Consider the following 13,154-nt stretch of genomic DNA (forward strand, 5'->3'; position numbering starts at 1 on the left):
GCTATGACTCATGTGCATTACTTTTTAAAAAAGTAAGTAAGAAAGCTGGCTTCAGAAATGTAACTTTTGTACTTCTGCAACTTTAAACAATAAATCAATTGAATTAGCAACTAAAACTCATGTGATGAGTTGACCAACAGTGCAATTGTATACATATTTACTCAGAAGCAAGACACAGTGGCCCCATTCAGAAGACACCTTAAACCATGGCTTTAACCATGGTGGTTAAGCCAGAAAGCTGGGCTGTGTTCAGAAGACACATTAAACCATGAATTTAGCCATGGTGAACAAAGCAAAAAGCCTTATTCACTGTGGTTAAAGCCATGGTTTAAGGTGTCTTCTGAACATGGCCTGCCTTTCTCACTTAACCACCATGGTTAAAGCCATGGTTTAAGGTGTCTTCTGAATGGGCCCATTGAGTTCAATGGGGTTTACTCACAATAAAGTGGATATACAATTGCATTGCCAAATTTCTATAATCAGGCTTTCCTTTGCCTGCTATATATGATTCGTTTATTTATTCATTCATTTATATCCCACCTTTTCCCCCTCAAGGAATCCAAGGTAGCTAACTCTCCATTTTATCCTGACAGCAACACTGTGAGGTAGGTTAAACCAATAGTCACCCAGTGAGTTTCACAGCCGAGTAGGCTTGAAACAGAATCTCCCAAGTCCTAGTCCAACATTATAGCTGCTTCACTATATTGGCTCTTAGTATTCATTTACCCTACAATAAAGTAGCTGGTTCTGCACTGGCTTCTGAAACAAGGCATATGAGAAAACTGACAAGAACAATTGCCTTAAAAATACACATCTTTAATGGAATGTTTCATCCCACAATGGATCTGGTAGTCATTATTAAAGAATGGTTGCCAATCAAAGATATCCAACAATATCTATTCGCTCAATAGGTAGTTGTGGAATGAGGAAGGTCAGCTAGTTCTATCTAGTACACTTGTGTGCTATATACACTATTTTTTTTGTTTTTTAAATGCATCCTCAAAAACTTTCGAAAGGGCAAAAGGGAAACCATGATTTTACCAAGGGCAAGTACCAGGAAACCAGGACTATACCTGATATATAGGGATAGTTAGAACGGATTTATTTATTTATTTATTACATTTCTATACCGCCCAATAGCCAGAGCTCTCTGGGCGGTTCACAAAAATTAAAATCATTCAAAGTATAAAACCATAATATAAAATACAATATAAAAGCTCAACCAGATAAAAACAGCAGCAATGCAAAATTACAAATTTAAAACCATGTTATTTAAAATTTATAGATTGTTAAAATGTTGGGAGAATAAAAAGGTCTTCACCTGGTGTCTAAAAGCATATAATGTAGGTGCCAAGCGAACCTCCTTAGGGAGCTCATTCCACAGCCGGGGTGCCACAGCAGAGAAGGCCCTCCTCCTGGTAGCCACCTGCCTCACTTCCTTTGGCAGGGGCTCGCAGAGAAGGACCCCTGAGGATGACCTTAGGGTCCGGGCAGGTACATATGGGAGGAGGCGTTCCTTCAGATAGCCTGGCCCCAAGCCGTTTAGGGCTTTAAATGTTAATACCAGCAATTTGAATCGGGCCCAGACCTGGACTGGCAGCCAATGAAGCTGGAAAAGGACTGGTGTGATGTGGTCTCGTCGGCCAGTCCCTGTTAGTAAGCGTGCTGCCCTGTTTTGTACCAGCTGAAGCTTCCGGACCATTTTCAAAGGCAGCCCCACGTATAACGCATTGCAGTAATCCAAACGAGAGGTTATCAGAGCATGGATAACTGTAGCTAGGCTATCTCTGTCCAGATAAGGGTGCAGCTGGTATATCAGCCTAAGCTGGTAAAAGGTGCAAACATCACCTCGCCGGACAGATGAACCACCCGCTAACAGTACCTCCGTCTTGTCTGGATTGAGTTTCAGTTTATTAGCCCTCATCCAGTCCATTACCATGCCCAGGCATATGTGCTTTATGGTAACTGGCCCTGTTCAGAAGACTGAACAGGGCCTGTTACAATAACAAACCTCCACATTTCATGGAAATGTTGCCCTTTCAGATTGATTCCTCCAATGCAAAATTTGAAGGTGTCTTCATGTCTTTGCTTTCATTTGGCATTGCTTATAACTTTTAGAGCATCACAGAATACTCTAGTGAGTGAAACAAGAACAAGGGATTGCATGGGCCTGTCAATTTCCCCCTCTTTACTTTTTGTAACATTGGCAAGAAGGATGTAACAATCTGGTGCACCACATGGTTCAGGAAAGGATTCTCTCTCTCTCTCTCTCTCTCTCTCTCTTTGTTCACCGTGAGTGATCACATTTGTATATCTGGGTACAAGTTACAGGCTGTTGTAGTTTATCTGAATATGTTGGGAAGGACTACATGTTTTATTCAACTAACCATAATACATTGTAACACAGTTATATGATTCCAAAAGAACTGAATATCGTAGGTGTTGAGAAATATGCACACATGTAGCCATATCATGAATAACAAGTTCTGTCTTTTTAGGAAAATATGTGGTGCCTTTGTCAAAAGCCTAGAAATTTAGACTCATTGTTTCATAAGAAGGGCTTTACCCAAGGCAGCATTTGAAATGGCCTATGGGTGATAGCAATAAAACAATCTAGAATAATCCAAAACCAGTTTATATGCAAGGATGTAGGACTTTGGGGCACATTTATTATCTCTTCAAGAGAGCGTCAAAAAGTCTGCTTCAGTAGGCTCTTTACTGCCCCCCCACCAATATTACTGCTTTCTAGTACTGACTGGGTCATTTTACTTTCCCAAGAGAAACGTACATCATTTTTTTAAAAAAAATATTTCCTGCATCTTCATGATAGTTATACCAATCTTCACGATGCACTTTCAAAGTTAGTTTCTTACATTCCTATTTTCCGCACAACTTTCTAGTATGGAAGGATCTGTACCCCTCATAGAAGAGAAATATTTCTCTAACTGCAACTTTTTTGAATATATCGATTCAAATAATATTGAGTCAGATCATTGCCTGCTCTGAGTGGTAGCAGGTTGCCTGAGAACTTTCCTACCTCTGCGGTCTTAACTCCTTTTAAACTGGAGATCTTGTACATGCAAAATATGTATGTAATGGAATGACTGGTTAGTCTGGATGGAGGTGGGGGGCGAACATATACACACACACACACACACAAACACACACTGAAACAGTTTGATGTGCTTGACAAAAAGAATAGAGGCTTCCTTTCTAAATGTGTCAATAGCTACTCATATATCACCTTGTAGCTCACCCAAGACAGCTTTATCGACATTTGTTTTTCAAACTACCATCTAAAACAGGTTTATTTATTTATTTTCCAATGCAATACTCTTTTCAGTGGTCTGTGCTCTTCTTTACCACCAGCATATTAAGCAACCAAACCGGTATATTGTGCTACCCCAAGCATCAAAGTACTATAAATGACCCTTTGTTGTCACTCATTTCTATATACTCCAAATATTCCCCAACCTTCTGCTATAGGGAAGTTAAGAAAAAATAGTTAGTACTACGACAACTACATAATACACTCATTCTATGTCTATTTTGTGTCCAGTCACAACACCAAAACTGTAAATGTCACTTTCCCTACTAAGAGGATGGCCAGTTATTATTATTATTATTATTATTATTATTATTATTATTATTTATATAGCACCATCAATGTACATGGTGCTGTACAGAGTATTGTCCTACTATGCAGTGAACTGGCCTTTATTTATTTTTATTTTATTTTATTACATTTTTATACTGCCCATCAGCTGAAGCTCTCTTCTTATTTGAAGATCTGTCAGAGTGCAGTCCTCTGGTGGGTCACCCAGACCAACGGCTCATCTACACCAAGCAGGATATTCCACTATGAAAGCGGTATAAAAGGCAGGAGCTACACTACTGCTTTATAGTGGTAATGAAATGCACTGACAACTGTTGGAGCCCATGACACATTTACACCAAGCAGGATATTACATTGTGAAAGCGGTATATGGGATGTGTCAATGGGCCCCAACAGTTGTCAGTGCTCTTCAATACTGCTATAAAGCAGTAGTGTGGCTCCTGCCTTTTATATACAGTTTTCATACTGCTTTCATAGTGGAATATCCTGCTTGGTGTAGATGAGCCCCTAGTCTGGTTTAAAGTCGCAGAACAATCCAAAGGAAAAACAGTGGCCTTGAAGTTACTGATCTATAGTATCTGGACAGCAGATTCTGTAGGCACTCAAGTCACCTGATCGCAATCTTCCCCACAACAGTGAGATGTTTTATAGTTACTATATCTACATTTGCATTAATCCTCCAATTTGCTGCCAATTCTGCAAAGTGTCATTCTCTCTTTCCTTTCTTGCCAATCCTGACATGGACTCTCAGCTTCATCCCATGTACCTGTTTCCCTCAAATTTTCCCTACAGCTCTAAGGTGTCTGCGTTGTTGTTGTTGTTGCTGCTGTTGCTACAGGGCGGCAAGATCCTTTGCATACCAGGAAATGGGTTTAAGGGGGGGGGAATGTAAAAAAATCATTAAAAAATCAATGGATGACCCAATCCGATCCAAATTTGGTATGCTTAAAGCTTTCCTTAATAACTATTACTGTGCCAATTTTGATGTCTTTATCTTTAAAGCTTACGCAGATGTAAGCATTTGTTTATTTTTTCTTCAAATCCTGCTCCTGCATCCCAGTGGCTGCCGGGATGATACACTAGAAAACTAGTATCAAAATACTGCGAGTCTTTTTCTTTTATAGCATAATTAAAGCAGAATGCATGGGAGTACTTCACAATAAAAGCAGATTATAAGATGGAAAACTTCGAAGTCCTTTGCATGCAATTCGCAGTGATTGCACAGTATAACACTGGTGTGATAAAGCTCTCTGGCTCAGTCTAACTCTTCCCATAGGCCAAAATGCTGTGATATCTATATCAAGACATTTCTCCATATCAGCAGGGCAAATCCATTTGGAATGGATGCTAGTAATTTCCCTTTCCCACTACTATTCCAATCACTTATACTATTATTATTATTATTATTATTTATTTATATAGCACCATCAGTGTACATGGTCTCACAATGGAACAGCATGGCTGCTATGGACTAAACTCAAATGTCAACCTTCTCCACACAACCTTCTCCAACTGATTGGCAAGGAGGGCACCAGGTTGGGAATGGCTGAATTAAAGCAAAAATAAAGTTTAAACAATACAATTTTTCATATGAGAAAACATTAAAATGCATAGTCAAGTAAGGCCCATCTCAATGAGTCCCTAGGTTAATCGGACATCATTCCCTACCTTAGAGGGGAAACAGGATGAGGCTACAGAGGGCCTTTGCCACACATTATGCATCCTGACATTCCAAACTGTCCCCGTGTTTTTACAGGGATTGGACTCTTTTCCCCTTTCAGTAGGGGTTCCGTAAGGCTCGGTGCTTGGCCCGTTGTTGTTTTCTTTATACATGCTGCCCTTGGGTAAGCTTATTCAATCTCATGGCCTCCAATATCACCTGTATGCCGATGATACACTTTTATTATTATTATTATTTATTTATATAGCACCATCAATGTACATGGTGCAACTTTCTCCTGATGTTCACGATCATTTCTCGGCATGTCTTTCAGATATCTCAGCCTGGCTGCTTCATCATCGTTTGAAACTTAATATGGCAAAAACTGAACTGCTTGTTTTTCCTCCTAAACCTTCTCCTCACCTCTCATTCTCTCTTACTGTCAACGATGTCACGCTTACTCCGGTCAAGGAAGCTCGTAGTCTTGGCTTTATATTTGATTCCTCGCTCTCCTTTATTCCTCATATTGAGGCAGTAGCTAAATCCTGTCGCTTCTTCCTGTATAATATTGCCAGGATTCGACCATTTTTGTCTGTCTCTTCTGCCAAGACTCTCGTTCACGCACTGGTTATCTCTCGGTTGGACTACTGCAACCTTCTTCTCTCTGGCCTTCCTTCGTCTCACATCAGTCCGCTGGTCTCTGTCCACCACTCTGCCGCTAAGATCATCTTCTTGGCCCGCGCTCTGACCATGTCACTCCACTTCTGAAATCTCTTCATTGGCTTCCAATTCACTCCAGAATCCAATATAAACTTCTCCTGTTGACCTTCAAAGCTTTTCACGGTCTAGCTCCTGCCTATCTCTCCTCTCTCATCTCACACTATTGCCCCGCTCGTGCTCTCCGCTCCTCTGATGCCATGCTTCTCGCCTGCCCAAGGATCTCCACTTCCCTTACTCGGCTTCGTCCTTTTTCTTCTGCTGCCCCTTACGCCTGGAACGCTCTTCCAGAACACTTGAGAACTACTAACTCAATCACAGCTTTTAAAACTCAGCTAAAAACTTTTCTTTTCCCTATAGCTTTTAAATATTGAGTTTGTTCTGATTCTATACTGTTAGCTTCACCCCACCCGGTGCCTGTTTACACTTCCCTGTGCCTGTTTGCATTCTCTTCCCCTCCTTATTGTTTTACTAGGATTTTATTAGATTGTAAGCCTATGCGGCAGAGTCTTGCTATTTACTGTGTAATCTGTACAGCACCATGTACATTGATGGTGCTATATAAATAAATAAATAAATAAATAAATAAATAATAATAATAACCACACAGCTAGTAGTCCTTAAGTTTGCTTTTGGATGTGCAGTTTGTAAAAAATCATCTACTATCATGCAAACTGTCAGTACTATTTGCCCTATCACTTGATGCTACATTATGAAATAATAGTAAGTGCACTTGTACTTTATAAAGTGTTATTATTCCGTTAACTGGTTTTTCTATCAGCCAAGATGAAAAATCTCTTCATTTTATAAAGACTGATTGCTCCGTTTCTCAACAAGCCTGATTTATTGCTGATATGCTTGTTGAGATTTAAATGAGAACTTTTCTTTGTCTCTCTCTCCCTTTCAAAATAATAATAATAATAATAATAAAGCAGATTGTATCTTTTCAATAGTATGTTATTTTGAAATAGTAGCTTTGTTAATGAGTTTGTGTTACTGAATAATGGGATCTGATTGCATATTCCTACAGTGGTTGAGAGGAGGGCATGAATAAAATAAATGAAAAGACTTATGTGTAGCGATGAACAAAACTTAAGGATTGTTATTGATAATGGGTAGCCTTAGGGCTAATAAAGTGTTACTAGGATTGGGGTGCCGCTTCTCAAAAAGAGGGCCAACCTAAAGATTTGCCAAATAGGCTCAAACCCTGAGTAGGCATAGTGGTAGAAGAAAGTGGAAAAATTAGGACATCGGCTGATCAGGCGCCTGGCAGAAGATGGGTGGAGGAGAAAGGGAGTTATGGAAAGGGTGAGCTCAATAGAAAGGTGCACTGGGGGGAAAAAAACTCACATCTGGCTTAGAAATAAGAGGAGGCAATGCCCAATTGTCAGGGAAAGAGTGTTGTGGCTATCTGGCCAGAAATTTTATCTGTTTGAAAAATCAAGGAAGAAAATATTGTTTGGAGGTAACTAGCAAATGCTTTAGCTGCGGGACTCTAGTAAATACACAGGTTTTACCATCTGGTATTATTACACAGCTTCCATATATTTGCATAATTTGCCTCAACTGCTTTCTCTTCTTCCATAATGAAGGCTACTTCCATGCCTTCTGTTCAACTCCCTGAGAGACCCAGCTTGATTCATCAATTCTTTATTTGGACTACATTTCTTCCCTACATCAGCTTTATTCTCAATGATGTCACCAGTTAATGGACATGTAATCCTTCCTTCCTATTCCAGCCTCTCGCGTTGATTTACTGTCATAATGCTCGCTACCCAGAATTCTCATTAGCACTCTATTTCAGGAATGCATTCTTTTCCGAGAAAGTATTTAGAAAGGTTTTATGCCTGTGGTTATATCTGATACTAAGCTGAATGGGGCTTAAACATACACAAAAAGCTAAATATGTTCAGAAGGGTTTTCCTATACCCAGTTGCCCTTAAAAATCCATGTGAGAAAGATCTCAAGATTCCCTTGCATATAAAATGTAATAGAAGGGGGAGAGGCTGTTATTAACCGGGGTGGGCAGAGGGTAGATCAGGATTCTCATTGTTTAAAACAATAGCAATAACTAAAAGCCATCCTCTTAACAGTGCAATTCTATGCATGTTTACTCAGAAGAAAACCCTAGTGTGTTCAATTAGGCTTACTTCCTGGTAAGAGTATTTATTTATTTATTTAATTAATTAATTTATATACCACCCCGTAGCGAAAGCTCTCTTGTCAACTAAGCTGCAGTGATAGGACAATGATAGAACAATGAAGTGATGAAGCGATAGGACAATGAGGTCAATTCTGATATTGAAAATAAATTCCTTGGCTGGGCATGGGGTCAGAGGCACCCTGCTCCATAATTCTCAGAGTACATCTGTACCCCTGAGACGTCTTTTGCACCTATTTCCAATTGGTGAACTTTACGGTTCTAGTAAAAACAAAGTAGATCATTTACATATGAAGTCTTCCCATCCTAGTAGTATCATCTTTCTGATAATTTGTAATCCCCATTTTGATCCATAGAGTCACTCCTTTTTATCCATACAACAATCCTCTGTAGTAGGTTAGGCACTAACAGAAAAAGGGAGAAAGACACACACACACACACACACACACACACAGAGGCTATGTTCAGACAACACAATAGTCAATGGTGGATTAATAGTCAACCGTGGTTGATTATCGAGGGGGTACTCCTCATACAACATGATTATAATTAACCATGGTATTGATTAAGGCCAGTGTCGAGTTGACTATTAGCCAACAGTGTGTTTAATTGACACATCCCCTGCCCTCCCCCCTGACATCCCATCAGCCATTGCAAGTTTTGCCAGCTGGACTACAGCAGCAGTCACTACTTTAGTCACTCTTGCTAGGGGACTCCAAAGTCGCTGAAAATAACCAACTGTGTGCAATGAAATAGTCAATGGTGCTGGACACACGAAATGATAGCCGACGGTTGTTCAAATAATCAACTCTGCACAGCATTGGTTATTTGCCTTGGTTATTTCAGCCAAATAACTAACCGTGGTGTGAAAACATGCTCCACAGACCACACAACCATTGACTATTTAACCCACCATTGATTATCGTGTCGTCTGAACCCGGTCTAAGATTTATTTAGCATATTTACATACCATTCTTTCGACAAAACATTCTCAGAGCAATTTGCAATCCGTAGTACAAGATAGTTGACAAGTAGGACTCGACCTTGGGGGAGCTAGGGGTGGCGACGGCCGACAGAAAGCTCTGGCATGGACTGGTCCATGAAGTCATGAAGAGTCGGAAGCGACTGAACAAATAAACAACAACAGGTTTCAATAAAGTTATTTGCAGCCTCAAGTGGGATTGGCATCCATATGCAGATCTTTCACGTTATGGAGAAGAGTCGGAAAGGAGAGTTTACCTGAAAAATAGCAGGACCACCTCCACCAAGCTTCCTCTGCTGCACGCAACTATAGAGGAGAATTGGTGTGTCCTTTGAATACTTTCAATTCATCACAACAGTGAAAGCTGCCCGGACCCTGCCCTCTTTTGTATCTAGCCACTCTAGAGGGATGAAGAGGGAATTTCACCAGGTGCTGCATGCATACAAATGACACCTGCTGAAATTCCCTTCTCTACACAACGGTTAAAGATACAGGAGCCCTGTCTTCCTTTCCGTAGGGTCACCTTAGTATAGGTGAGGCCCAACAGTCCTGGGCAGTGTCCTGTGTGGATGGTATATACCTTATAACATTTCCAGAATCTTCTGCAAGGTGCAGAAGTTCTGCGGCTGATGCTAATAAGTTCCTTAGCAAGACAAATCAATCTGGAAAGTATTTCCTGAGGGCACATCACTTGTGAATCACTGTCCTAAACTACTCTGTGGTGTGTCTAATGAGAATATCAGAATATCTGGCATGGCCTATTCTATAATGCACATCATCTGTAATATTCAGTATAGGCCAACTGTAGAGACACAATATTGGACTATACAAGTATGTGATATAATCTAGTATGATTGTTACAATCTTGACTCCCAGCTATTTCAATAGTTGTTGGAACAAGTAACTGCTGTCAAGATTAAACCTTGTCTGACTTATCTTTCCCCCCCCCCTTTCTTTCTTTCTTTCTTTCTTTCTTTCTTTCTTTCTTGTAGCTTGCAAGATTTCTATTTCAAGAACAATAGCCTGGCAATTTCTATCAATCTTTATATCTTAGTCATACCTTGATAACAGGCTAATCTCAGCTCCTTTCCATTCTTTTCTTCCTCTTCCTGAATAATACTTTTAATAAAACCTTACACAAGCATAGAAAATAATTAGATGCCATCAGTACAATCTGTTCAGGAAAAGATGGGTATATAGCAGAACACACTTTTCAAAGATTTTTCTTGACAAGATAGCATGGCATATATGAATCTATGTCTGTATATACACACACATGGTCTCTCTCTCTCATACACACACACACACACTGTAGAACTTTGATGAGAACCACCTTTGCAATGTATGTGTGATTTATTTAGTACTAGAGATTAATGATCAAACCCTTACATACAGTTTTTGATAGTATTCCAGTGGGCCTTTTGTAAGTGGTTGTAGAATTCCAATCTAAATCAAAAGATGAAAATTTAAGACAATGTTATTCAAGTTAGGGACTAACATGTCATACTTTCAAACAAACCAACAAACCACTAAATGACAAAAGACCATCTGTCACTGAGGCTTGGAAGAGAGTGCCACTACAGGGCTCACAAGTGATCACATACCAAAAACACACACTCAGAAAACAGAAATTCCATTTTCAGTCCCTCAGCAAGCCATAGTGATCCTGACATTAGCACTAGGTCCCAACTATCTCAGCAATGATCCAGCAAGACCTCACATTTAATGGAGGGGAGCATAATTCATTGATGGAGCACAGAGTTTGCACATCAAAGGCCTCAGATTCAGTCCCTGACATCTCCAGGTAAAAGGTTCAAAGGTGAAAGGGCTGGGAAAGGCTCTCTCCCTGTGTCCTTGGAGATCCACTGCCAGTCAGAAAAGATGATGCTAGATGGATCAATGGCCTTTCTCAGTGTAGGGCAGCTTTGCATGTTCACTCCCCAACAGATTCAACCTAGGGCAACAGAGAATCAGGAAGCTACACAGCACTACCAAAGCTCATGCCTCTACATGGACTCTGCCCTGTAAAGACTTTTCAGGACCAGAGCTGAGGATTACATTGAGTCAGAGATCAGGGATTACAGCAGCATTTAAGGACTTCACACTGACAGTTGTAATGTCTCATCTGTCCCAGCTCCTGGCCAAACAAGACTCTTGATGCCTCCTGGCCAGGTCCCTGGTGGCATTCTGGTATTCAAATTTCCCACTGTGTCACATCTTAGTTCCTCAGTCCCACCACGTCCACTTTTAGTGCAATTGAATACCAGCTCCACACTTTACAAAATTGTTCTTGCCAAGGTTCTGCAGATTAAAACCCCACTAGCTCCTGCTTTCTAATTCTCAGCAGGATATGGCCATCCCATGCCTCTAATCCACTGTCTGGAGGCCATTCTTATTTTCATTCATCCTCTGCTTGCACTGGAGTCCTGTGACTTTGGCCACAGCTAGACCTAAGGTTTATCCTGGGATCATCCAGGGTTCGCCCCTGCCTGAGCACTGGATCCCCTGTGTGTCACCTAGGTGAACAGGTTTGACCCCTGGACGATCCAGGGATAAACCTTAGGTCTAGCTACGGCCTTTGTCAAAGCCACCATGTTCCTTTACAATGTTGTGCAACTGACAGCCATTCCAAGAAACAAATGAGAGTACCAGGCAATGGCAAAGGAAAAACTTTGGTGGATCAAACTGGGAGGCTTAACAGACCTGATATAGAGATTGCTAGAATTGTCTGTTTTGCTTCCTCTTGGATTCTCATTTTTTTTCACTCTTAAATCTGGTTCATCCTGAACTTTGAGGATTCCTCCCACAATCTTAAATTCAGTTTGTCCTGAACTGTAAGATTTTGTTTGCTTTTCTCTTAATACATGCATTTTGTTTGCAATTTTGCCCAATATACATATTTTTTTTACAAAGAATCATAGAATAGCAGAGTTGGAAGGGGCCTACAAGGCCATCGAGTCCAACCCCCTGCTCGATGCAGGAATCCACCCTAAAGCATCCCTGACAGATGGCTGTCCAGCTGCCTCTTGAAGGCCTCTAGTGTGGGAGAGCCCACAACCTCCCTAGGTAACTGATTCCACCGTTGCACTGCTCTAACAGTCAGGAAGTTTTTCCTGATGTCCAGCCGGAATCTGGCTTCCTGTAACTTGAGCCCGTTATTCCGTGTCCTGCACTCTGGGAGGATCGAGAAGAGATCCTGGCCCTCCTCTGTGTGACAACCTTTTAAGTATTTGAAGAGTGCTATCATGTCTCCCCTCAATCTTCTCTTCTCCATGCTAAACATGCCCAGTTCTTTCAGTCTCTCTTCATAGGGCTTTGTTTCTAGACCCCTGATCATCCTGGTTGCCCTCTTCTGAACACGCTCCAGCTTGTCTGCATCCTTCTTGAATTGTGGAGCCCAGAACTGGACACAATACTCTAGATGAGGCCTAACCAGGGCCGAATAGAGAGGAACCAGTACCTCACGTGATTTGGAAGCTATACTTCTATTAATGCAGCCCAAAATAGCATTTGCCTTTCTTGCAGCCATATCGCACTGTTGGCTCAAATTCAGCTTGCGATCTACAACAATTCCAAGATCTTTCTCGTTTGTAGTTTCTATTCCCTAAATGAAGTTACCTAATATAATAATTCTCATATAATTTTCACTAATATATACATTTTGGTCCAAAATTCAAAGAATAAATTAGTTCAGGTCCACGAACTGGTTTCAAGGTACCAAATTAGGTAAATTCACATTCAAATGTGAACAGAATGAATTTCTTCCCCCATCCCATGCCTGATATGGCCATGGGCTGCATGTACAGAGAGTCTGGGACAAAAGATAATCTGTTTGAGTGTGGGTGTGATTACTTTATGTATAGGACATCCTACTTAAATATCAAGCAGTGCCCCAGGTGACTCAGTCATGACTTTCCAATCTCACATGATACTGTACAAAAGCAGATTTTTATCCAGAAGATACCACTTGGAGCTCGGGAGAGCTAGGTCAAAATACCTTCTCTTCTATGGATTTGCC

The sequence above is a fragment of the Elgaria multicarinata genome, chromosome 15 (genome assembly GCF_023053635.1).
Source record: "Elgaria multicarinata webbii isolate HBS135686 ecotype San Diego chromosome 15, rElgMul1.1.pri, whole genome shotgun sequence".
Lineage (NCBI taxonomy): Eukaryota > Metazoa > Chordata > Lepidosauria > Squamata > Anguidae > Elgaria > Elgaria multicarinata.